This window comes from Opisthocomus hoazin, chromosome 33, assembly GCF_030867145.1.
Source record: "Opisthocomus hoazin isolate bOpiHoa1 chromosome 33, bOpiHoa1.hap1, whole genome shotgun sequence".
Taxonomy (NCBI): domain Eukaryota; kingdom Metazoa; phylum Chordata; class Aves; order Opisthocomiformes; family Opisthocomidae; genus Opisthocomus; species Opisthocomus hoazin.
This window is the reverse complement of record NC_134446.1, coordinates 1,602,786-1,627,942: the sequence shown is the minus strand read 5'-3', so window position 1 is coordinate 1,627,942 and position 25,157 is coordinate 1,602,786.

The following is a 25,157-nucleotide window of genomic DNA, read 5'->3' as shown; positions in this document are numbered from 1 at the left end:
ACTTGAAACTTCAAACGCATGCTGGGAAAGGTGGTGTCCCTGCCAGGCTCCTTTCGCAGCCCTGCTCCGAAAGTGCGAACGTCTGCAGATAGCTGGCAGCCAGAAGGGGCTAGCCTGGAAAGCTGTTGCTCAGCCTCATCTGCCCATGGCAGTGCTCGCACAGAGGCACAGAGAATGGGGCTGCTTGCTTGTCTTGCCACCTCAAACTTCAAACGTAGCCTGGGAAAGACGGTGTACCTGCTAGGCTGCTTTCGCAGCCCTGCTCTTGAAATGCGAACGTCTGCAGATAGCTGGCAGCCAGAAGGGGCTATCCTGGAAAGCTGTTGCTCAGCCTCATCTGCCCATGGCAGTGCTCGCACAGAGGCACAGAGAATGGGGCTGCTTGCTTATCTTGCCACTTGAAACTTCAAACGTAGCCTGGGAATGGTGGTGTCCCTGCCAGGCTCCTTTCGCAGCCCTGCTCCCAAAGTGCGAACGTCTGCAGATAGCTGGCAGGCAGAAGGGGCTATCCTGGAAAGCTGTTGCTCAGCCTCATCTGCCCATGGCAGTGCTCGCACAGAGGCAGAGAGAATGGGGCTGCTTGCTTGTCTTGCCACGTCAAACTTCAAACGTAGCCTGGAAAAGTTGGTGTCCCTGCCAGGCTCCTTTCGCAGCCCTGCTCCGAAAGTGCGAACGTCTGCAGATAGCTGGCAGGCAGAAGGGGCTAGCCTGGAAAGCTGTTGCTCAGCCTCATCTGCCCATGGCACTGTTCGCATAGAGGCACAGAGAATGGGGCTGCTTGCTTATCTTGCCACTTGAAACTTCAAACGCATGCTGGGAATGGTGGTGTTCCTGCCAGGCTCCTTTTGCAGCCCTGCTCCGAAAGTGCGAACGTCTGCAGATAGCTGGCAGGCAGAAGGGGCTATCCTGGAAAGCTGTTGCTCCGCCTCATCTGCCCATGGCAGTGCTCGCACAGAGGCACAGAGAATGGGGCTGCTTGCTTGTCTTGCCACCTCAAACTTGAAACGTAGCCTGGGAAAGATGGTGTACCTGCCAGGCTCCTTTCGCAGCCCTGCTCTTGAAATGCGAACGTCTGCAGATAGCTGGCAGCCAGAAGGGGCTATCCTGGAAAGCTGTTGCTCAGCCTCATCTGCCCATGGCACTGTTCGCATAGAGGCACAGAGAATGGGGCTGCTTGCATATCTTGCCACTTGAAACTTCAAACGCATGCTGGGAATGGTGGTGTCCCTGCCAGGCTCCTTTTGCAGCCCTGCTCTTGAAAGTGCGAACGTCTGCAGATAGCTGGCAGCCAGAAGGGGCTAGCCTGGAAAGCTGTTGCTCAGCCTCATCTGCCCATGGCAGTGCTCGCACAGAGGCACAGAGAATGGGGCTGCTTGCTTATCTTGCCACTTGAAACTTCAAACTCATGTTGGGAATGGTGGTGTCCCTGCCAGGCTCCTTTTGCAGCCCTGCTCCGAAAGTGCGAACGTCTGCAGATAGCTGGCAGGCAGAAGGGGCTATCCTGGAAAGCTGTTGCTCAGCCTCATCTGCCCATGGCAGTGCTCGCACAGAGGCACAGAGAATGGGGCTGCTTGCTTGTCTTGCCACCTCAAACTTCAAACGTAGCCTGGGAAAGATAGTGTACCTGCTAGGCTCCTTTCGCAGCCCTGCTCTTGAAATGCGAACGTCTGCAGATAGCTGGCAGCCAGAAGGGGCTATCCTGGAAAGCTGTTGCTCAGCCTCATCTGCCCATGGCACTGTTCGCATAGAGGCACAGAGAATGGGGCTGCTTGCTTATCTTGCCACTTGAAACTTCAAACGCATGCTGGGAATGGTGGTGTTCCTGCCAGGCTCCTATCACAGCCCTGCTCCGAAAGTGCGAACGTCTGCAGATAGCTGGCAGGCAGAAGGGGCTATCCTGGAAAGCTGTTGCTCAGCGTCATCTGCCCATGGCACTGCTCACACAGAGGCACAGAGAATGGGGCTGCTTGCTTGTCTTGCCACCTCAAACTTCAAACGTAGCCTGGGAAAGATGGTGTACCTGCCAGGCTCCTTTCGCAGCCCTGCTCTTGAAATGCGAACGTCTGCAGATAGCTGGCAGCCAGAAGGGGCTATCCTGGAAAGCTGTTGCTCAGCCTCATCTGCCCATGGCACTGTTCGCATAGAGGCACAGAGAATGGGGCTGCTTGCATATCTTGCCACTTGAAACTTCAAACGCATGCTGGGAATGGTGGTGTCCCTGCCAGGCTCCTTTTGCAGCTCTGCTCTTGAAATGCGAACGTCTGCACATAGCTGGCAGGCAGAAGAGGCTATCCTGGAAAGCTGTTGCTCAGCCTCATCTGCCCATGGCAGTGCTCGCACAGAGGCACAGAGAATGGGGCTGCTTGCTTGTCTTGCCACCTCTAACTTCAAACGTAGCCTGGGAAAGATGGTGTACCTGCCAGGCTCCTTTCGCAGCCCTGCTCTTGAAATGCGAACGTCTGCAGATAGCTGGCAGGCAGAAGGGGCTATCCTGGAAAGCTGTTGCTCAGCCTCATCTGCCCATGGCACTGCTCGCACAGAGGCACAGAGAATGGGGCTGCTTGCATATCTTGCCACTTGAAACTTCAAACGCATGCTGGGAATGGTAGTGTCCCTGCCAGGCTCCTTTTGCAGCCCTGCTCTTGAAAGTGCGAACGTCTGCAGATAGCTGGCAGGCAGAAGGGGCTAGCATGGAAAGCTGTTGCTCAGCCTCATCTGCCCATGGCAGTGCTCGCACAGAGGCACAGAGAATGGGGCTGCTTGCTTATCTTGCCACTTGAAACTTCAAACGCATGCTGGGAATGGTGGTGTCCCTGCCAGGCTCCTTTTGCAGCCCTGCTCCGAAAGTGCGAACGTCTGCAGATAGCTGGCAGCCAGAAGGGGCTATCCTGGAAAGCTGTTGCTCAGCCTCATCTGCCCATGGCAGTGCTCGCACAGAGGCACAGAGAATGGGGCTGCTTGCTTGTCTTGCCACCTCAAACTTCAAACGTAGCCTGGGAAAGTTGGTGTCCCTGCCAGGCTCCTTTCGCAGCCCTGCTCCGAAAGTGCGAACGTCTGCAGATAGCTGGCAGCCAGAAGGGGCTAGCCTGGAAAGCTGTTGCTCAGCCTCATCTGCCCATGGCAGTGCTCGCACAGAGGCACAGAGAATGGGGCTGCTTGCGTGTCTTGCCACCTCAAACTTCAAACGTAGCCTCGGAAAGTTGGTGTCCCTGCCAGGCTCCTTTCGCAGCCCTGCTCCGAAAGTGCGAACGTCTGCAGATAGCTGGCAGGCAGAAGGGGCTATCCTGGAAAGCTGTTGCTCAGCCTCATCTGCCCATGGCACTGTTCGCACAGAGGCACAGAGAATGGGGCTGCTTGCTTATCTTGCCACTTGAAACTTCAAGCGCATGCTGGGAATGGTGGTGTCCCTGCCAGGCTCCTTTTGCAGCCCTGCTCCGAAAGTGCGAACGTCTGCAGATAGCTGGCAGCCAGAAGGGGCTAGCCTGGAAAGCTGTTGCTCAGCCTCATCTGCCCATGGCACTGCTCGCACAGAGGCACAGAGAATGGGGCTGCTTGCTTGTCTTGCCACCTCAAACTTCAAACGTAGCCTGGGAAAGATAGTGTACCTGCTAGGCTCCTTTCGCAGCCCTGCTCTTGAAATGCGAACGTCTGCAGATAGCTGGCAGCCAGAAGGGGCTAGCCTGGAAAGCTGTTGCTCAGCCTCATCTGCCCATGGCACTGTTCGCATAGAGGCACAGAGAATGGGGCTGCTTGCTTATCTTGCCACTTGAAACTTCAAACGCATGCTGGGAATGGTGGTGTCCCTGCCAGGCTCCTTTTGCAGCCCTGCTCCGAAAGTGCGAACGTCTGCAGATAGCTGGCAGCCAGAAGGGGCTATCCTGGAAAGCTGTTGCTCAGCCTCATCTGCCCATGGCAGTGCTCGCACAGAGGCACAGAGAATGGGGCTGCTTGCTTGTCTTGCCACCTCAAACTTCAAACGTAGCCTGGGAAAGATGGTGTACCTGCTAGGCTCCTTTCGCAGCCCTGCTCTTGAAATGCGAACGTCTGCAGATAGCTGGCAGGCAGAAGGGGCTAGCCTGGAAAGCTGTTGCTCAGCGTCATCTGCCCATGGCAGTGCTCGCACAGAGGCACAGAGAATGGGGCTGCTTGCTTGTCTTGCCACCTCAAACTTCAAACGTAGCCTGGGAAAGATAGTGTACCTGCTAGGCTCCTTTCGCAGCTCTGCTCTTGAAATGCGAACGTCTGCAGATAGCTGGCAGGCAGAAGGGGCTATCCTGGAAAGCTGTTGCTCAGCCTCATCTGCCCATGGCACTGTTCGCATAGAGGCACAGAGAATGGGGCTGCTTGCTTATCTTGCCACTTGAAACTTCAAACGTAGCCTGGGAATGGTGGTGTCCCTGGCAGGCTCCTTTTGCAGCCCTGCTCCGAAAGTGCGAACGTCTGCAGATAGCTGGCAGGCAGAAGGGGCTATCCTGGAAAGCTGTTGCTCAGCCTCATCTGCCCATGGCAGTGCTCGCACAGAGGCACAGAGAATGGGGCTGCTTGCTTGTCTTGCCACCTCAAACTTCAAACGTAGCCTGGGAAAGTTGGTGTCCCTGCCAGGCTCCTTTCGCAGCCCTGCTCCGAAAGTGCGAACGTCTGCAGATAGCTGGCAGCCAGAAGGGGCTAGCCTGGAAAGCTGTTGCTCAGCCTCATCTGCCCATGGCACTGTTCGCATAGAGGCACAGAGAATGGGGCTGCTTGCTTATCTTGCCACTTGAAACTTCAAACGTAGCCTGGGAATGGTGGTGTCCCTGGCAGGCTCCTTTTGCAGCCCTGCTCCGAAAGTGCGAACGTCTGCAGATAGCTGGCAGGCAGAAGGGGCTATCCTGGAAAGCTGTTGCTCAGCCTCATCTGCCCATGGCAGTGCTCGCACAGAGGCACAGAGAATGGGGCTGCTTGCTTGTCTTGCCACCTCAAACTTCAAACGTAGCCTGGGAAAGTTGGTGTCCCTGCCAGGCTCCTTTCGCAGCCCTGCTCCGAAAGTGCGAACGTCTGCAGATAGCTGGCAGCCAGAAGGGGCTAGCCTGGAAAGCTGTTGCTCAGCCTCATCTGCCCATGGCACTGTTCGCATAGAGGCACAGAGAATGGGGCTGCTTGCTTATCTTGACACTTGAAACTTCAAACGTAGCCTGGGAATGGTGGTGTCCCTGGCAGGCTCCTTTTGCAGCCCTGCTCCGAAAGTGCGAACGTCTGCAGATAGCTGGCAGGCAGAAGGGGCTATCCTGGAAAGCTGTTGCTCAGCCTCATCTGCCCATGGCAGTGCTCGCACAGAGGCACAGAGAATGGGGCTGCTTGCTTGTCTTGCCACCTCAAACTTCAAACGTAGCCTGGGAAAGTTGGTGTCCCTGCCAGGCTCCTTTCGCAGCCCTGCTCCGAAAGTGCGAACGTCTGCAGATAGCTGGCAGCCAGAAGGGGCTAGCCTGGAAAGCTTTTGCTCAGCCTCATCTGCCCATGGCAGTGCTCGCACAGAGGCACAGAGAATGGGGCTGCTTGCTTGTCTTGCCACCTCAAACTTCAAACGTAGCCTGGGAAAGTTGGTGTCCCTGCCAGGCTCCTTTCGCAGCCCTGCTCCGAAAGTGCGAACGTCTGCAGATAGCTGGCAGCCAGAAGGGGCTAGCCTGGAAAGCTGTTGCTCAGCCTCATCTGCCCATGGCACTGTTCGCATAGAGGCACAGAGAATGGGGCTGCTTGCTTATCTTGCCACTTGAAACTTCAAACGTGGCCTGGGAATGGTGGTGTCCCTGGCAGGCTCCTTTTGCAGCCCTGCTCCGAAAGTGCGAACGTCTGCAGATAGCTGGCAGGCAGAAGGGGCTATCCTGGAAAGCTGTTGCTCAGCCTCATCTGCCCATGGCAGTGCTCGCACAGAGGCACAGAGAATGGGGCTGCTTGCTTGTCTTGCCACCTCAAACTTCAAACGTAGCCTGGGAAAGTTGGTGTCCCTGCCAGGCTCCTTTCGCAGCCCTGCTCCGAAAGTGCGAACGTCTGCAGATAGCTGGCAGCCAGAAGGGGCTAGCCTGGAAAGCTGTTGCTCAGCCTCATCTGCCCATGGCACTGTTCGCATAGAGGCACAGAGAATGGGGCTGCTTGCTTATCTTGACACTTGAAACTTCAAACGTAGCCTGGGAATGGTGGTGTCCCTGGCAGGCTCCTTTTGCAGCCCTGCTCCGAAAGTGCGAACGTCTGCAGATAGCTGGCAGGCAGAAGGGGCTATCCTGGAAAGCTGTTGCTCAGCCTCATCTGCCCATGGCAGTGCTCGCACAGAGGCACAGAGAATGGGGCTGCTTGCTTGTCTTGCCACCTCAAACTTCAAACGTAGCCTGGGAAAGTTGGTGTCCCTGCCAGGCTCCTTTCGCAGCCCTGCTCCGAAAGTGCGAACGTCTGCAGATAGCTGGCAGCCAGAAGGGGCTAGCCTGGAAAGCTTTTGCTCAGCCTCATCTGCCCATGGCAGTGCTCGCACAGAGGCACAGAGAATGGGGCTGCTTGCTTGTCTTGCCACCTCAAACTTCAAACGTAGCCTGGGAAAGATGGTGTACCTGCTAGGCTCCTTTCGCAGCCCTGCTCTTGAAATGCGAACGTCTGCAGATAGCTGGCAGGCAGAAGGGGCTGGCCTGGAAAGCTGTTGCTCAGCGTCATCTGCCCATGGCAGTGCTCGCACAGAGGCACAGAGAATGGGGCTGCTTGCTTGTCTTGCCACCTCAAACTTCAAACGTAGCCTGGGAAAGATAGTGTACCTGCTAGGCTCCTTTCGCAGCTCTGCTCTTGAAATGCGAACGTCTGCAGATAGCTGGCAGGCAGAAGGGGCTAGCCTGGAAAGCTGTTGCTCAGCCTCATCTGCCCATGGCACTGTTCGCATAGAGGCACAGAGAATGGGGCTGCTTGCTTATCTTGCCACTTGAAACTTCAAACGTAGCCTGGGAATGGTGGTGTCCCTGGCAGGCTCCTTTTGCAGCCCTGCTCCGAAAGTGCGAACGTCTGCAGATAGCTGGCAGGCAGAAGGGGCTATCCTGGAAAGCTGTTGCTCAGCCTCATCTGCCCATGGCAGTGCTCGCACAGAGGCAGAGAGAATGGGGCTGCTTGCTTGTCTTGCCACGTCAAACTTCAAACGTAGCCTGGAAAAGTTGGTGTCCCTGCCAGGCTCCTTTCGCAGCCCTGCTCCGAAAGTGCGAACGTCTGCAGATAGCTGGCAGGCAGAAGGGGCTAGCCTGGAAAGCTGTTGCTCAGCCTCATCTGCCCATGGCACTGTTCGCATAGAGGCACAGAGAATGGGGCTGCTTGCTTATCTTGCCACTTGAAACTTCAAACGCATGCTGGGAATGGTGGTGTTCCTGCCAGGCTCCTTTTGCAGCCCTGCTCCGAAAGTGCGAACGTCTGCAGATAGCTGGCAGGCAGAAGGGGCTATCCTGGAAAGCTGTTGCTCCGCCTCATCTGCCCATGGCACTGCTCGCACAGAGGCACAGAGAATGGGGCTGCTTGCTTGTCTTGCCACCTCAAACTTGAAACGTAGCCTGGGAAAGATGGTGTACCTGCCAGGCTCCTTTCGCAGCCCTGCTCTTGAAATGCGAACGTCTGCAGATAGCTGGCAGCCAGAAGGGGCTATCCTGGAAAGCTGTTGCTCAGCCTCATCTGCCCATGGCACTGTTCGCATAGAGGCACAGAGAATGGGGCTGCTTGCATATCTTGCCACTTGAAACTTCAAACGCATGCTGGGAATGGTGGTGTCCCTGCCAGGCTCCTTTTGCAGCCCTGCTCTTGAAAGTGCGAACGTCTGCAGATAGCTGGCAGCCAGAAGGGGCTAGCCTGGAAAGCTGTTGCTCAGCCTCATCTGCCCATGGCAGTGCTCGCACAGAGGCACAGAGAATGGGGCTGCTTGCTTATCTTGACACTTGAAACTTCAAACTCATGTTGGGAATGGTGGTGTCCCTGCCAGGCTCCTTTTGCAGCCCTGCTCCGAAAGTGCGAACGTCTGCAGATAGCTGGCAGGCAGAAGGGGCTATCCTGGAAAGCTGTTGCTCAGCCTCATCTGCCCATGGCAGTGCTCGCACAGAGGCACAGAGAATGGGGCTGCTTGCTTGTCTTGCCACCTCAAACTTCAAACGTAGCCTGGGAAAGATAGTGTACCTGCTAGGCTCCTTTCGCAGCCCTGCTCTTGAAATGCGAACGTCTGCAGATAGCTGGCAGCCAGAAGGGGCTATCCTGGAAAGCTGTTGCTCAGCCTCATCTGCCCATGGCACTGTTCGCATAGAGGCACAGAGAATGGGGCTGCTTGCTTATCTTGCCACTTGAAACTTCAAACGCATGCTGGGAATGGTGGTGTTCCTGCCAGGCTCCTATCACAGCCCTGCTCCGAAAGTGCGAACGTCTGCAGATAGCTGGCAGGCAGAAGGGGCTATCCTGGAAAGCTGTTGCTCAGCGTCATCTGCCCATGGCACTGCTCACACAGAGGCACAGAGAATGGGGCTGCTTGCTTGTCTTGCCACCTCAAACTTCAAACGTAGCCTGGGAAAGATGGTGTACCTGCCAGGCTCCTTTCGCAGCCCTGCTCTTGAAATGCGAACGTCTGCAGATAGCTGGCAGCCAGAAGGGGCTATCCTGGAAAGCTGTTGCTCAGCCTCATCTGCCCATGGCACTGTTCGCATAGAGGCACAGAGAATGGGGCTGCTTGCATATCTTGCCACTTGAAACTTCAAACGCATGCTGGGAATGGTGGTGTCCCTGCCAGGCTCCTTTTGCAGCTCTGCTCTTGAAATGCGAACGTCTGCACATAGCTGGCAGGCAGAAGAGGCTATCCTGGAAAGCTGTTGCTCAGCCTCATCTGCCCATGGCAGTGCTCGCACAGAGGCACAGAGAATGGGGCTGCTTGCTTGTCTTGCCACCTCAAACTTCAAACGTAGCCTGGGAAAGATGGTGTACCTGCCAGGCTCCTTTCGCAGCCCTGCTCTTGAAATGCGAACGTCTGCAGATAGCTGGCAGGCAGAAGGGGCTATCCTGGAAAGCTGTTGCTCAGCCTCATCTGCCCATGGCACTGCTCGCACAGAGGCACAGAGAATGGGGCTGCTTGCATATCTTGCCACTTGAAACTTCAAACGCATGCTGGGAATGGTAGTGTCCCTGCCAGGCTCCTTTTGCAGCCCTGCTCTTGAAAGTGCGAACGTCTGCAGATAGCTGGCAGGCAGAAGGGGCTAGCATGGAAAGCTGTTGCTCAGCCTCATCTGCCCATGGCAGTGCTCGCACAGAGGCACAGAGAATGGGGCTGCTTGCTTATCTTGCCACTTGAAACTTCAAACGCATGCTGGGAATGGTGGTGTCCCTGCCAGGCTCCTTTTGCAGCCCTGCTCCGAAAGTGCGAACGTCTGCAGATAGCTGGCAGCCAGAAGGGGCTATCCTGGAAAGCTGTTGCTCAGCCTCATCTGCCCATGGCAGTGCTCGCACAGAGGCACAGAGAATGGGGCTGCTTGCTTGTCTTGCCACCTCAAACTTCAAACGCATGCTGGGAAAGGTGGTGTCCCTGCCAGGCTCCTTTCGCAGCCCTGCTCCGAAAGTGCGAACGTCTGCAGATAGCTGGCAGGCAGAAGGGGCTAGCCTGGAAAGCTGTTGCTCAGCCTCATCTGCCCATGGCAGTGCTCGCACAGAGGCACAGAGAATGGGGCTGCTTGCTTGTCTTGCCACCTCAAACTTCAAACGTAGCCTCGGAAAGTTGGTGTCCCTGCCAGGCTCCTTTTGCAGCCCTGCTCCGAAAGTGCGAACGTCTGCAGATAGCTGGCAGGCAGAAGGGGCTATCCTGGAAAGCTGTTGCTCAGCCTCATCTGCCCATGGCACTGTTCGCACAGAGGCACAGAGAATGGGGCTGCTTGCTTATCTTGCCACTTGAAACTTCAAGCGCATGCTGGGAATGGTGGTGTACCTGCCAGGCTCCTTTTGCAGCCCTGCTCCGAAAGTGCGAACGTCTGCAGATAGCTGGCAGCCAGAAGGGGCTAGCCTGGAAAGCTGTTGCTCAGCCTCATCTGCCCATGGCACTGTTCGCATAGAGGCACAGAGAATGGGGCTGCTTGCTTGTCTTGCCACCTCAAACTTCAAACGTAGCCTGGGAAAGATAGTGTACCTGCTAGGCTCCTTTCGCAGCCCTGCTCTTGAAATGCGAACGTCTGCAGATAGCTGGCAGCCAGAAGGGGCTAGCCTGGAAAGCTGTTGCTCAGCCTCATCTGCCCATGGCACTGTTCGCATAGAGGCACAGAGAATGGGGCTGCTTGCTTATCTTGCCACTTGAAACTTCAAACGCATGCTGGGAATGGTGGTGTCCCTGCCAGGCTCCTTTTGCAGCCCTGCTCCGAAAGTGCGAACGTCTGCAGATAGCTGGCAGCCAGAAGGGGCTATCCTGGAAAGCTGTTGCTCAGCCTCATCTGCCCATGGCAGTGCTCGCACAGAGGCACAGAGAATGGGGCTGCTTGCTTGTCTTGCCACCTCAAACTTCAAACGTAGCCTGGGAAAGTTGGTGTCCCTGCCAGGCACCTTTCGCAGCCCTGCTCCGAAAGTGCGAACGTCTGCAGATAGCTGGCAGCCAGAAGGGGCTAGCCTGGAAAGCTGTTGCTCAGCCTCATCTGCCCATGGCAGTGCTCGCACAGAGGCACAGAGAATGGGGCTGCTTGCTTGTCTTGCCACCTCAAACTTCAAACGTAGCCTGGGAAAGATAGTGTACCTGCTAGGCTCCTTTCGCAGCCCTGCTCTTGAAATGCGAACGTCTGCAGATAGCTGGCAGCCAGAAGGGGCTATCCTGGAAAGCTGTTGCTCAGCCTCATCTGCCCATGGCAGTGCTCGCATAGAGGCACAGAGAATGGGGCTGCTTGCATATCTTGCCACTTGAAGCTTCAAACGCATGCTGGGAATGGTGGTGTCCCTGCCAGGCTCCTTTTGCAGCCCTGCTCTTGAAAGTGCGAACGTCTGCAGATAGCTGGCAGCCAGAAGGGGCTATCCTGGAAAGCTGTTGCTCAGCCTCATCTGCCCATGGCAGTGCTCGCACAGAGGCACAGAGAATGAGGCTGCTTGCTTATCTTGCCACTTGAAACTTCAAACGTAGCCTGGGAATGGTGGTGTCCCTGGCAGGCTCCTTTTGCAGCCCTGCTCCGAAAGTGCGAACGTCTGCAGATAGCTGGCAGGCAGAAGGGGCTATCCTGGAAAGCTGTTGCTCAGCCTCATCTGCCCATGGCAGTGCTCGCACAGAGGCACAGAGAATGGGGCTGCTTGCTTGTCTTGCCACCTCAAACTTCAAACGTAGCCTGGGAAAGTTGGTGTCCCTGCCAGGCTCCTTTCGCAGCCCTGCTCCGAAAGTGCGAACGTCTGCAGATAGCTGGCAGCCAGAAGGGGCTAGCCTGGAAAGCTGTTGCTCAGCCGCATCTGCCCATGGCACTGTTCGCATAGAGGCACAGAGAATGGGGCTGCTTGCTTATCTTGCCACTTGAAACTTCAAACGTAGCCTGGGAATGGTGGTGTCCCTGGCAGGCTCCTTTTGCAGCCCTGCTCCGAAAGTGCGAACGTCTGCAGATAGCTGGCAGGCAGAAGGGGCTATCCTGGAAAGCTGTTGCTCAGCCTCATCTGCCCATGGCAGTGCTCGCACAGAGGCACAGAGAATGGGGCTGCTTGCTTGTCTTGCCACCTCAAACTTCAAACGTAGCCTGGGAAAGTTGGTGTCCCTGCCAGGCTCCTTTCGCAGCCCTGCTCCGAAAGTGCGAACGTCTGCAGATAGCTGGCAGCCAGAAGGGGCTAGCCTGGAAAGCTGTTGCTCAGCCTCATCTGCCCATGGCACTGTTCGCATAGAGGCACAGAGAATGGGGCTGCTTGCTTATCTTGCCACTTGAAACTTCAAACGCATGCTGGGAATGGTGGTGTCCCTGGCAGGCTCCTTTTGCAGCCCTGCTCCGAAAGTGCGAACGTCTGCAGATAGCTGGCAGGCAGAAGGGGCTATCCTGGAAAGCTGTTGCTCAGCCTCATCTGCCCATGGCAGTGCTCGCACAGAGGCACAGAGAATGGGGCTGCTTGCTTGTCTTGCCACCTCAAACTTCAAACGTAGCCTGGGAAAGTTGGTGTCCCTGCCAGGCTCCTTTCGCAGCCCTGCTCCGAAAGTGCGAACGTCTGCAGATAGCTGGCAGCCAGAAGGGGCTAGCCTGGAAAGCTGTTGCTCAGCCTCATCTGCCCATGGCACTGCTCGCACAGAGGCACAGAGAATGGGGCTGCTTGCATATCTTGCCACTTGAAACTTCAAACGCATGCTGGGAATGGTAGTGTCCCTGCCAGGCTCCTTTTGCAGCCCTGCTCTTGAAAGTGCGAACGTCTGCAGATAGCTGGCAGGCAGAAGGGGCTAGCATGGAAAGCTGTTGCTCAGCCTCATCTGCCCATGGCAGTGCTCGCACAGAGGCACAGAGAATGGGGCTGCTTGCTTATCTTGCCACTTGAAACTTCAAACGCATGCTGGGAATGGTGGTGTCCCTGCCAGGCTCCTTTTGCAGCCCTGCTCCGAAAGTGCGAACGTCTGCAGATAGCTGGCAGCCAGAAGGGGCTATCCTGGAAAGCTGTTGCTCAGCCTCATCTGCCCATGGCAGTGCTCGCACAGAGGCACAGAGAATGGGGCTGCTTGCTTGTCTTGCCACCTCAAACTTCAAACGTAGCCTGGGAAAGTTGGTGTCCCTGCCAGGCTCCTTTCGCAGCCCTGCTCCGAAAGTGCGAACGTCTGCAGATAGCTGGCAGGCAGAAGGGGCTAGCCTGGAAAGCTGTTGCTCAGCCTCATCTGCCCATGGCAGTGCTCGCACAGAGGCACAGAGAATGGGGCTGCTTGCTTGTCTTGCCACCTCAAACTTCAAACGTAGCCTCGGAAAGTTGGTGTCCCTGCCAGGCTCCTTTTGCAGCCCTGCTCCGAAAGTGCGAACGTCTGCAGATAGCTGGCAGGCAGAAGGGGCTATCCTGGAAAGCTGTTGCTCAGCCTCATCTGCCCATGGCACTGTTCGCACAGAGGCACAGAGAATGGGGCTGCTTGCTTATCTTGCCACTTGAAACTTCAAGCGCATGCTGGGAATGGTGGTGTACCTGCCAGGCTCCTTTTGCAGCCCTGCTCCGAAAGTGCGAACGTCTGCAGATAGCTGGCAGCCAGAAGGGGCTAGCCTGGAAAGCTGTTGCTCAGCCTCATCTGCCCATGGCACTGTTCGCATAGAGGCACAGAGAATGGGGCTGCTTGCTTGTCTTGCCACCTCAAACTTCAAACGTAGCCTGGGAAAGATAGTGTACCTGCTAGGCTCCTTTCGCAGCCCTGCTCTTGAAATGCGAACGTCTGCAGATAGCTGGCAGCCAGAAGGGGCTAGCCTGGAAAGCTGTTGCTCAGCCTCATCTGCCCATGGCACTGTTCGCATAGAGGCACAGAGAATGGGGCTGCTTGCTTATCTTGCCACTTGAAACTTCAAACGCATGCTGGGAATGGTGGTGTCCCTGCCAGGCTCCTTTTGCAGCCCTGCTCCGAAAGTGCGAACGTCTGCAGATAGCTGGCAGCCAGAAGGGGCTATCCTGGAAAGCTGTTGCTCAGCCTCATCTGCCCATGGCAGTGCTCGCACAGAGGCACAGAGAATGGGGCTGCTTGCTTGTCTTGCCACCTCAAACTTCAAACGTAGCCTGGGAAAGTTGGTGTCCCTGCCAGGCACCTTTCGCAGCCCTGCTCCGAAAGTGCGAACGTCTGCAGATAGCTGGCAGCCAGAAGGGGCTAGCCTGGAAAGCTGTTGCTCAGCCTCATCTGCCCATGGCAGTGCTCGCACAGAGGCACAGAGAATGGGGCTGCTTGCTTGTCTTGCCACCTCAAACTTCAAACGTAGCCTGGGAAAGATAGTGTACCTGCTAGGCTCCTTTCGCAGCCCTGCTCTTGAAATGCGAACGTCTGCAGATAGCTGGCAGGCAGAAGGGGCTATCCTGGAAAGCTGTTGCTCAGCCTCATCTGCCCATGGCAGTGCTCGCATAGAGGCACAGAGAATGGGGCTGCTTGCATATCTTGCCACTTGAAGCTTCAAACGCATGCTGGGAATGGTGGTGTCCCTGCCAGGCTCCTTTTGCAGCCCTGCTCTTGAAAGTGCGAACGTCTGCAGATAGCTGGCAGCCAGAAGGGGCTATCCTGGAAAGCTGTTGCTCAGCCTCATCTGCCCATGGCAGTGCTCGCACAGAGGCACAGAGAATGAGGCTGCTTGCTTATCTTGCCACTTGAAACTTCAAACGTAGCCTGGGAATGGTGGTGTCCCTGGCAGGCTCCTTTTGCAGCCCTGCTCCGAAAGTGCGAACGTCTGCAGATAGCTGGCAGGCAGAAGGGGCTATCCTGGAAAGCTGTTGCTCAGCCTCATCTGCCCATGGCAGTGCTCGCACAGAGGCACAGAGAATGGGGCTGCTTGCTTGTCTTGCCACCTCAAACTTCAAACGTAGCCTGGGAAAGTTGGTGTCCCTGCCAGGCTCCTTTCGCAGCCCTGCTCCGAAAGTGCGAACGTCTGCAGATAGCTGGCAGCCAGAAGGGGCTAGCCTGGAAAGCTGTTGCTCAGCCTCATCTGCCCATGGCACTGTTCGCATAGAGGCACAGAGAATGGGGCTGCTTGCTTATCTTGCCACTTGAAACTTCAAACGTAGCCTGGGAATGGTGGTGTCCCTGGCAGGCTCCTTTTGCAGCCCTGCTCCGAAAGTGCGAACGTCTGCAGATAGCTGGCAGGCAGAAGGGGCTATCCTGGAAAGCTGTTGCTCAGCCTCATCTGCCCATGGCAGTGCTCGCACAGAGGCACAGAGAATGGGGCTGCTTGCTTGTCTTGCCACCTCAAACTTCAAACGTAGCCTGGGAAAGTTGGTGTCCCTGCCAGGCTCCTTTCGCAGCCCTGCTCCGAAAGTGCGAACGTCTGCAGATAGCTGGCAGCCAGAAGGGGCTAGCCTGGAAAGCTGTTGCTCAGCCTCATCTGCCCATGGCACTGTTCGCATAGAGGCACAGAGAATGGGGCTGCTTGCTTATCTTGCCACTTGAAACTTCAAACGTAGCCTGGGAATGGTGGTGTCCCTGGCAGGCTCCTTTTGCAGCCCTGCTCCGAAAGTGCGAACGTCTGCAGATAGCTGGCAGGCAGAAGGGGCTATCCTGGAAAGCTGTTGCTCAGCCTCATCTGCCCATGGCAGTGCTCGCACAGAGGCACAGAGAATGGGGCTGCTTGCTTGTCTTGCCACCTCAAACTTCAAACGTAGCCTGGGAAAGTTGGTGTCCCTGCCAGGCTCCTTTCGCAGCCCTGCTCCGAAAGTGCGAACGTCTGCAGATAGCTGGCAGCCAGAAGGGGCTAGCCTGGAAAGCTGTTGCTCAGCCTCATCTGCCCATGGCACTGTTCGCATAGAGGCACAGAGAATGGGGCTGCTTGCTTATCTTGCCACTTGAAACTTCAAACGCATGCTGGGAAAGGTGGTGTCCCTGCAGGCTCCTTTCGCAGCCCTGCTCCGAAAGTGCGAACGTCTGAAGATAGCTGGCAGCCAGAAGGGGCTATCCTGGAAAGCTGTTGCTCAGCGTCATCTGCCCATGGCAGTGCTCGCACAGAGGCACAGAGAATGGGGCTGCTTGCTTGTCTTGCCACCTCAAACTTCAAACGTAGCCTGGGAAAGACGGTGTACCTGCTAGGCTGCTTTCGCAGCCCTGCTCTTGAAATGCGAACGTCTGCAGATAGCTGGCAGCCAAAAGGGGCTATCCTGGAAAGCTGTTGCTCAGCCTCATCTGCCCATGGCAGTGCTCGCACAGAGGCACAGAGAATGGGGCTGCTTGCTTATCTTGCCACTTGAAACTTCAAACGTAGCCTGGGAATGGTGGTGTCCCTGCCAGGCTCCTTTTGCAGCCCTGCTCCCAAAGTGCGAACGTCTGCAGATAGCTGGCAGGCAGAAGGGGCTATCCTGGAAAGCTGTTGCTCAGCCTCATCTGCCCATGGCAGTGCTCGCACAGAGGCAGAGAGAATGGGGCTGCTTGCTTGTCTTGCCACGTCAAACTTCAAACGTAGCCTGGAAAAGTTGGTGTCCCTGCCAGGCTCCTTTCGCAGCCCTGCTCCGAAAGTGCGAACGTCTGCAGATAGCTGGCAGCCAGAAGGGGCTAACCTGGAAAGCTGTTGCTCAGCCTCATCTGCCCATGGCACTGTTCGCATAGAGGCACAGAGAATGGGGCTGCTTGCTTATCTTGCCACTTGAAACTTCAAACGCATGCTGGGAATGGTGGTGTTCCTGCCAGGCTCCTTTTGCAGCCCTGCTCCGAAAGTGCGAACGTCTGCAGATAGCTGGCAGGCAGAAGGGGCTATCCTGGAAAGCTGTTGCTCCGCCTCATCTGCCCATGGCACTGCTCGCACAGAGGCACAGAGAATGGGGCTGCTTGCTTGTCTTGCCACCTCAAACTTGAAACGTAGCCTGGGAAAGATGGTGTCCCTGCCAGGCTCCTTTCGCAGCCCTGCTCTTGAAATGCGAACGTCTGCAGATAGCTGGCAGGCAGAAGGGGCTATCCTGGAAAGCTGTTGCTCAGCCTCATCTGCCCATGGCACTGTTCGCATAGAGGCACAGAGAATGGGGCTGCTTGCATATCTTGCCACTTGAAACTTCAAACGCATGCTGGGAATGGTGATGTCCCTGCCAGGCTCCTTTTGCAGCCCTGCTCTTGAAAGTGCGAACGTCTGCAGATAGCTGGCAGCCAGAAGGGGCTAGCCTGGAAAGCTGTTGCTCAGCCTCATCTGCCCATGGCAGTGCTCGCACAGAGGCACAGAGAATGGGGCTGCTTGCTTATCTTGCCACTTGAAACTTCAAACGCATGTTGGGAATGGTGGTGTCCCTGCCAGGCTCCTTTTGCAGCCCTGCTCCGAAAGTGCGAACGTCTGCAGATAGCTGGCAGGCAGAAGGGGCTATCCTGGAAAGCTGTTGCTCAGCCTCATCTGCCCATGGCAGTGCTCGCACAGAGGCACAGAGAATGGGGCTGCTTGCTTGTCTTGCCACCTCAAACTTCAAACGTAGCCTGGGAAAGATAGTGTACCTGCTAGGCTCCTTTCGCAGCCCTGCTCTTGAAATGCGAACGTCTGCAGATAGCTGGCAGGCAGAAGGGGCTATCCTGGAAAGCTGTTGCTCAGCCTCATCTGCCCATGGCACTGTTCGCATAGAGGCACAGAGAATGGGGCTGCTTGCTTATCTTGCCACTTGAAACTTCAAACGCATGCTGGGAATGGTGGTGTTCCTGCCAGGCTCCTATCACAGCCCTGCTCCGAAAGTGCGAACGTCTGCAGATAGCTGGCAGGCAGAAGGGGCTATCCTGGAAAGCTGTTGCTCAGCGTCATCTGCCCATGGCACTGCTCACACAGAGGCACAGAGAATGGGGCTGCTTGCTTGTCTTGCCACCTCAAACTTCAAACGTAGCCTGGGAAAGATGGTGTACCTGCCAGGCTCCTTTCGCAGCCCTGCTCTTGAAATGCGAACGTCTGCAGATAGCTGGCAGCCAGAAGGGGCTAGCCTGGAAAGCTGTTGCTCAGCCTCATCTGCCCATGGCACTGTTTGCATAGAGGCACAGAGAATGGGGCTGCTTGCATATCTTGCCACTTGAAACTTCAAACGCATGCTGGGAATGGTGGTGTCCCTGCCAGGCTCCTTTTGCAGCCCTGCTCTTGAAATGCGAACGTCTGCACATAGCTGGCAGGCAGAAGAGGCTATCCTGGAAAGCTGTTGCTCAGCCTCATCTGCCCATGGCAGTGCTCGCACAGAGGCACAGAGAATGGGGCTGCTTGCTTGTCTTGCCACCTCAAACTTCAAACGTAGCCTGGGAAAGATGGTGTACCTGTCAGGCTCCTTTCGCAGCCCTGCTCTTGAAATGCGAACGTCTGCAGATAGCTGGCAGGCAGAAGGGGCTATCCTGGAAAGCTGTTGCTCAGCCTCATCTGCCCATGGCACTGCTCGCACAGAGGCACAGAGAATGGGGCTGCTTGCATATCTTGCCACTTGAAACTTCAAACGCATGCTGGGAATGGTGGTGTCCCTGCCAGGCTCCTTTTGCAGCCCTGCTCTTGAAAGTGCGAACGTCTGCAGATAGCTGGCAGCCAGAAGGGGCTAGCATGGAAAGCTGTTGCTCAGCCTCATCTGCCCATGGCAGTGCTCGCACAGAGGCACAGAGAATGGGGCTGCTTGCTTATCTTGCCACTTGAAACTTCAAACGCATGCTGGGAATGGTGGTGTCCCTGCCAGGCTCCTTTTGCAGCCCTGCTCCGAAAGTGCGAACGTCTGCAGATAGCTGGCAGGCAGAAGGGGCTATCCTGGAAAGCTGTTGCTCAGCCTCATCTGCCCATGGCAGTGCTCGCACAGAGGCACAGAGAATGGGGCTGCTTGCTTGTCTTGCCACCTCAAACTTCAAACGTAGCCTGGGAAAGTTGGTGTCCCTGCCAGGCTCCTTTCGCAGCCCTGCTCCGAAAGTGCGAACGTCTGCAGATAGCTGGCAGCCAGAAGGGGCTAGCCTGGAAAGCTGTTGCTCAGCCTCATCTGCCCATGGCAGTGCTCGCACAGAGGCACAGAGAATGGGGCTGCTTGCTTGTCTTGCCACCTCAAACTTCAAACGTAGCCTCGGAAAGTTGGTGTCCCTGCCAGGCTCCTTTCGCAGCCCTGCTCCGAAAGTGCGAACGTCTGCAGATAGCTGGCAGGCAGAAGGGGCTATCCTGGAAAGCTGTTGCTCAGCCTCATCTGCCCATGGCACTGTTCGCACAGAGGCACAGAGAATGGGGCTGCTTGCTTATCTTGCCACTTGAAACTTCAAGCGCATGCTGGGAATGGTGGTGTCCCTGCCAGGCTCCTTTCGCAGCCCTGCTCCGAAAGTGCGAACGTCTGCAGATAGCTGGCAGGCAGAAGGGGCTATCCTGGAAAGCTGTTGCTCAGCCTCATCTGCCCATGGCACTGCTCGCACAGAGGCACAGAGAATGGGGCTGCTTGCTTGTCTTGCCACCTCAAACTTCAAACGTAGCCTGGGAAAGATAGTGTACCTGCTAGGCTCCTTTCGCAGCCCTGCTCTTGAAATGCGAACGTCTGCAGATAGCTGGCAGCCAGAAGGGGCTAGCCTGGAAAGCTGTTGCTCAGCCTCATCTGCCCATGGCACTGTTCGCATAGAGGCACAGAGAATGGGGCTGCTTGCTTATCTTGCCACTTGAAACTTCAAACGCATGCTGGGAATGGTGGTGTCCCTGCCAGGCTCCTTTTGCAGCCCTGCTCCGAAAGTGCGAACGTCTGCAGATAGCTGGCAGGCAGAAGGGGCTATCCTGGAAAGCTGTTGCTCAGCCTCATCTGCCCATGGCAGTGCTCGCACAGAGGCACAGAGAATGGGGCTGCTTGCTTGTCTTGCCACCTCAAACTTCAAACGTAACCTGGGAAAGATGGTGTACCTGCCAGGCTCCTTTCGCAGCCCTGCTCTTGAAATGCGAACGTCTGCAGATAGCTGGCAGGCAGAAGGGGCTATCCTGGAAAGCTGTTGCTCAGCCTCATCTGCCCATGGCACTGTTCGCATAGAGGCACAGAGAATGGGGCTGCTTGCATATCTTGCCACTTGAAACTTCAAACGCATGCTGGGAATGGTGGTGTCCCTGCCAGGCTCCTTTTGCAGCCCTGCTCTTGAAAGTGCGAACGTCTGCAGATAGCTGGCAGCCAGAAGGGGCTAGCCTGGAAAGCTGTTGCTCAGCCTCATCTGCCCATGGCAGTGCTCGCACAGAGGCACAGAGAATGGGGCTGCTTGCTTATCTTGCCACTTGAAACTTCAAACGCATGCTGGGAATGGTGGTGTCCCTGCCAGGCTCCTTTCGCAGCCCTGCTCCGAAAGTGCGAACGTCTGCAGATAGCTGGCAGCCAGAAGGGGCTATCCTGGAAAGCTGTTGCTCAGCCTCATCTGCCCATGGCAGTGCTCGCACAGAGGCACAGAGAATGGGGCTGCTTGCTTGTCTTGCCACCTCAAACTTCAAACGTAGCCTGGGAAAGTTGGTGTCCCTGCCAGGCTCCTTTCGCAGCCCTGCTCCGAAAGTGCGAACGTCTGCAGATAGCTGGCAGCCAGAAGGGGCTAGCCTGGAAAGCTGTTGCTCAGCCTCATCTGCCCATGGCAGTGCTCGCACAGAGGCACAGAGAATGGGGCTGCTTGCTTGTCTTGCCACCTCAAACTTCAAACGTAGCCTGGGAAAGATGGTGTACCTGCTAGGCTCCTTTCGCAGCCCTGCTCTTGAAATGCGAACGTCTGCAGATAGCTGGCAGGCAGAAGGGGCTATCCTGGAAAGCTGTTGCTCAGCCTCATCTGCCCATGGCACTGCTCGCACAGAGGCACAGAGAATGGGGCTGCTTGCATATCTTGCCACTTGAAACTTCAAACGCATGCTGGGAATGGTGGTGTCCCTGCCAGGCTCCTTTTGCAGCCCTGCTCTTGAAAGTGCGAACGTCTGCAGATAGCTGGCAGGCAGAAGGGGCTAGCATGGAAAGCTGTTGCTCAGCCTCATCTGCCCATGGCAGTGCTCGCACAGAGGCACAGAGAATGGGGCTGCTTGCTTATCTTGCCACTTGAAACTTCAAACGCATGCTGGGAATGGTGGTGTCCCTGCCAGGCTCCTTTTGCAGCCCTGCTCCGAAAGTGCGAACGTCTGCAGATAGCTGGCAGCCAGAAGGGGCTATCCTGGAAAGCTGTTGCTCAGCCTCATCTGCCCATGGCAGTGCTCGCACAGAGGCACAGAGAATGGGGCTGCTTGCTTGTCTTGCCACCTCAAACTTCAAACGTAGCCTGGGAATGGTGGTGTCCCTGCCAGGCTCCTTTCGCAGCCCTGCTCCGAAAGTGCGAACGTCTGCAGATAGCTGGCAGCCAGAAGGGGCTAGCCTGGAAAGCTGTTGCTCAGCCTCATCTGCCCATGGCAGTGCTCGCACAGAGGCACAGAGAATGGGGCTGCTTGCTTATCTTGCCACTTGAAACTTCAAACGCATGCTGGGAATGTTGGTGTCCCTGCCAGGCTCCTTTCGCAGCCCTGCTCCGAAAGTGCGAACGTCTGCAGATAGCTGGCAGGCAGAAGGGGCTATCCTGGAAAGCTGTTGCTCAGCCTCATCTGCCCATGGCACTGTTCGCACAGAGGCACAGAGAATGGGGCTGCTTGCTTATCTTGCCACTTGAAACTTCAAGCGCATGCTGGGAATGGTGGTGTCCCTGCCAGGCTCCTTTCGCAGCCCTGCTCCGAAAGTGCGAACGTCTGCAGATAGCTGGCAGGCAGAAGGGGCTATCCTGGAAAGCTGTTGCTCAGCCTCATCTGCCCATGGCACTGCTCGCACAGAGGCACAGAGAATGGGGCTGCTTGCTTGTCTTGCCACCTCAAACTTCAAACGTAGCCTGGGAAAGATAGTGTACCTGCTAGGCTCCTTTCGCAGCCCTGCTCTTGAAATGCGAACGTCTGCAGATAGCTGGCAGCCAGAAGGGGCTAGCCTGGAAAGCTGTTGCTCAGCCTCATCTGCCCATGGCACTGTTCGCATAGAGGCACAGAGAATGGGGCTGCTTGCTTATCTTGCCACTTGAAACTTCAAACGCATGCTGGGAATGGTGGTGTCCCTGCCAGGCTCCTTTTGCAGCCCTGCTCCGAAAGTGCGAACGTCTGCAGATAGCTGGCAGGCAGAAGGGGCTATCCTGGAAAGCTGTTGCTCAGCCTCATCTGCCCATGGCAGTGCTCGCACAGAGGCACAGAGAATGGGGCTGCTTGCTTGTCTTGCCACCTCAAACTTCAAACGTAACCTGGGAAAGATGGTGTACCTGCCAGGCTCCTTTCGCAGCCCTGCTCTTGAAATGCGAACGTCTGCAGATAGCTGGCAGGCAGAAGGGGCTATCCTGGAAAGCTGTTGCTCAGCCTCATCTGCCCATGGCACTGTTCGCATAGAGGCACAGAGAATGGGGCTGCTTGCATATCTTGCCACTTGAAACTTCAAACGCATGCTGGGAATGGTGGTGTCCCTGCCAGGCTCCTTTTGCAGCCCTGCTCTTGAAAGTGCGAACGTCTGCAGATAGCTGGCAGCCACAAGGGGCTAGCCTGGAAAGCTGTTGCTCAGCCTCATCTGCCCATGGCAGTGCTCGCACAGAGGCACAGAGAATGGGGCTGCTTGCTTATCTTGCCACTTGAAACTTCAAACGCATGCTGGGAATGGTGGTGTCCCTGCCAGGCTCCTTTCGCAGCCCTGCTCCGAAAGTGCGAACGTCTGCAGATAGCTGGCAGCCAGAAGGGGCTATCCTGGAAAGCTGTTGCTCAGCCTCATCTGCCCATGGCAGTGCTCGCACAGAGGCACAGAGAATGGGGCTGCTTGCTTGTCTTGCCACCTCAAACTTCAAACGTAGCCTGGGAAAGATGGTGTACCTGCTAGGCTCCTTTCGCAGCCCTGCTCTTGAAATGCGAACGTCTGCAGATAGCTGGCAGGCAGAAGGGGCTAGCCTGGAAAGCTGTTGCTCAGCCTCATCTGCCCATGGCAGTGCTCGCACAGAGGCACAGAGAATGGGGCTGCTTGCTTGTCTTGCCACCTCAAACTTCAAACGTAGCCTCGGAAAGTTGGTGTCGCTGCCAGGCTCCTTTCGCAGCCCTGCTCTTGAAAGTGCGAACGTCTGCAGATAGCTGGCAGCCAGAAGGGGCTAGCATGGAAAGCTGTTGCTCAGCCTCATCTGCCCATGGCACTGTTCGCACAGAGGCACAGAGAATGGGGCTGCTTGCTTATCTTGCCACTTGAAACTTCAAGCGCATGCTGGGAATGGTGGTGTCCCTGCCAGGCTCCTTTTGCAGCCCTGCTCCGAAAGTGCGAACGTCTGCAGATAGCTGGCAGCCAGAAGGGGCTATCCTGGAAAGCTGTTGCTCAGCCTCATCTGCCCATGGCACTGCTCGCACAGAGGCACAGAGAATGGGGCTGCTTGCTTGTCTTGCCACCTCAAACTTCAAACGTAGCCTGGGAAAGATAGTGTACCTGCTAGGCTCCTTTCGCAGCCCTGCTCTTGAAATGCGAACGTCTGCAGATAGCTGGCAGCCAGAAGGGGCTAGCCTGGAAAGCTGTTGCTCAGCCTCATCTGCCCATGGCACTGTTCGCATAGAGGCACAGAGAATGGGGCTGCTTGCTTATCTTGCCACTTGAAACTTCAAACGCATGCTGGGAATGGTGGTGTTCCTGCCAGGCTGCTTTTGCAGCCCTGCTCCGAAAGTGCGAACGTCTGCAGATAGTTGGCAGCCAGAAGGGGCTATCCTGGAAAGCTGTTGCTCAGCCTCATCTGCCCATGGCAGTGCTCGCACAGAGGCACAGAGAATGGGGCTGCTTGCTTGTCTTGCCACCTCAAACTTCAAACGTAGCCTGGGAAAGATGGTGTACCTGCTAGGCTCCTTTCGCAGCCCTGCTCTTGAAATGCGAACGTCTGCAGATAGCTGGCAGGCAGAAGGGGCTAGCCTGGAAAGCTGTTGCTCAGCCTCATCTGCACATGGCACTGTTCGCATAGAGGCACAGAGAATGGGGCTGCTTGCTTATCTTGCCACTTGAAACTTCAAACGCATGCTGGGAATGGTGGTGTCCCTGCCAGGCTCCTATCACAGCCCTGCTCCGAAAGTGCGAACGTCTGCAGATAGCTGGCAGGCAGAAGGGGCTATCCTGGAAAGCTATTGCTCAGCCTCATCTGCCCATGGCAGTGCTCGCACAGAGGCACAGAGAATGGGGCTGCTTGCTTGTCTTGCCACCTCAAACTTCAAACGTAGCCTGGGAAAGATGGTGTCCCTGCCAGGCTCCTTTCGCAGCCCTGCTCCGAAAGCGCGAACGTCTGCAGATAGCTGGCAGGCAGAAGGGGCTAGCCTGGAAAGCTGTTGCTCAGCCTCATCTGCCCATGGCACTGTTCGCATAGAGGCACAGAGAATGGGGCTGCTTGCTTATCTTGCCACTTGAAACTTCAAACGCATGCTGGGAATGGTGGTGTCCCTGCCAGGCTCCTTTTGCAGCCCTGCTCCGAAAGTGCGAACGTCTGCAGATAGCTGGCAGGCAGAAGGGGCTATCCTGGAAAGCTGTTGCTCAGCCTCATCTGCCCATGGCAGTGCTCGCACAGAGGCACAGAGAATGGGGCTGCTTGCTTGTCTTGCCACCTCAAACTTCAAACGTAGCCTGGGAAAGATGGTGTACCTGCTAGGCTCCTTTCGCAGCCCTGCTCTTGAAATGCGAACGTCTGCAGATAGCTGGCAGGCAGAAGGGGCTAGCCTGGAAAGCTGTTGCTCAGCCTCATCTGCCCATGGCACTGTTCGCATAGAGGCACAGAGAATGGGGCTGCTTGCTTCTCTTGCCACTTGAAACTTCAAACGCATGCTGGGAATGGTGGTGTCCCTGCCAGGCTCCTTTTGCAGCCCTGCTCTTGAAATGCGAACGTCTGCACATAGCTGGCAGGCAGAAGAGGCTATCCTGGAAAGCTGTTGCTCAGCCTCATCTGCCCATGGCAGTGCTCGCACAGAGGCACAGAGAATGGGGCTGCTTGCTTGTCTTGCCACCTCAAACTTCAAACGTAGCCTGGGAAAGTTGGTGTCCCTGCCAGGCTCCTTTTGCAGCCCTGCTCCGAAAGTGCGAACGTCTGCAGATAGCTGGCAGCCAGAAGGGGCTATCCTGGAAAGCTGTTGCTCAGCCTCATCTGCCCATGGCAGTGCTCGCACAGAGGCACAGAGAATGGGGCTGCTTGCTTGTCTTGCCACCTCAAACTTCAAAAGTAGCCTGGGAAAGTTGGTGTCCCTGCCAGGCTCCTTTCGCAGCCCTGCTCCGAAAGTGCGAACGTCTGCAGATAGCTGGCAGCCAGAAGGGGCTAGCCTGGAAAGCTGTTGCTCAGCCTCATCTGCCCATGGCACTGTTCGCATAGAGGCACAGAGAATGGGGCTGCTTGCTTATCTTGCCACTTGAAACTTCAAACGCATGCTGGGAATGGTGGTGTCCCTGCCAGGCTCCTTTTGCAGCCCTGCTCCGAAAGTGCGAACGTCTGCAGATAGCTGGCAGGCAGAAGGGGCTATCCTGGAAAGCTGTTGCTCAGCCTCATCTGCCCATGGCAGTGCTCGCACAGAGGCACAGAGAATGGGGCTGCTTGCTTGTCTTGC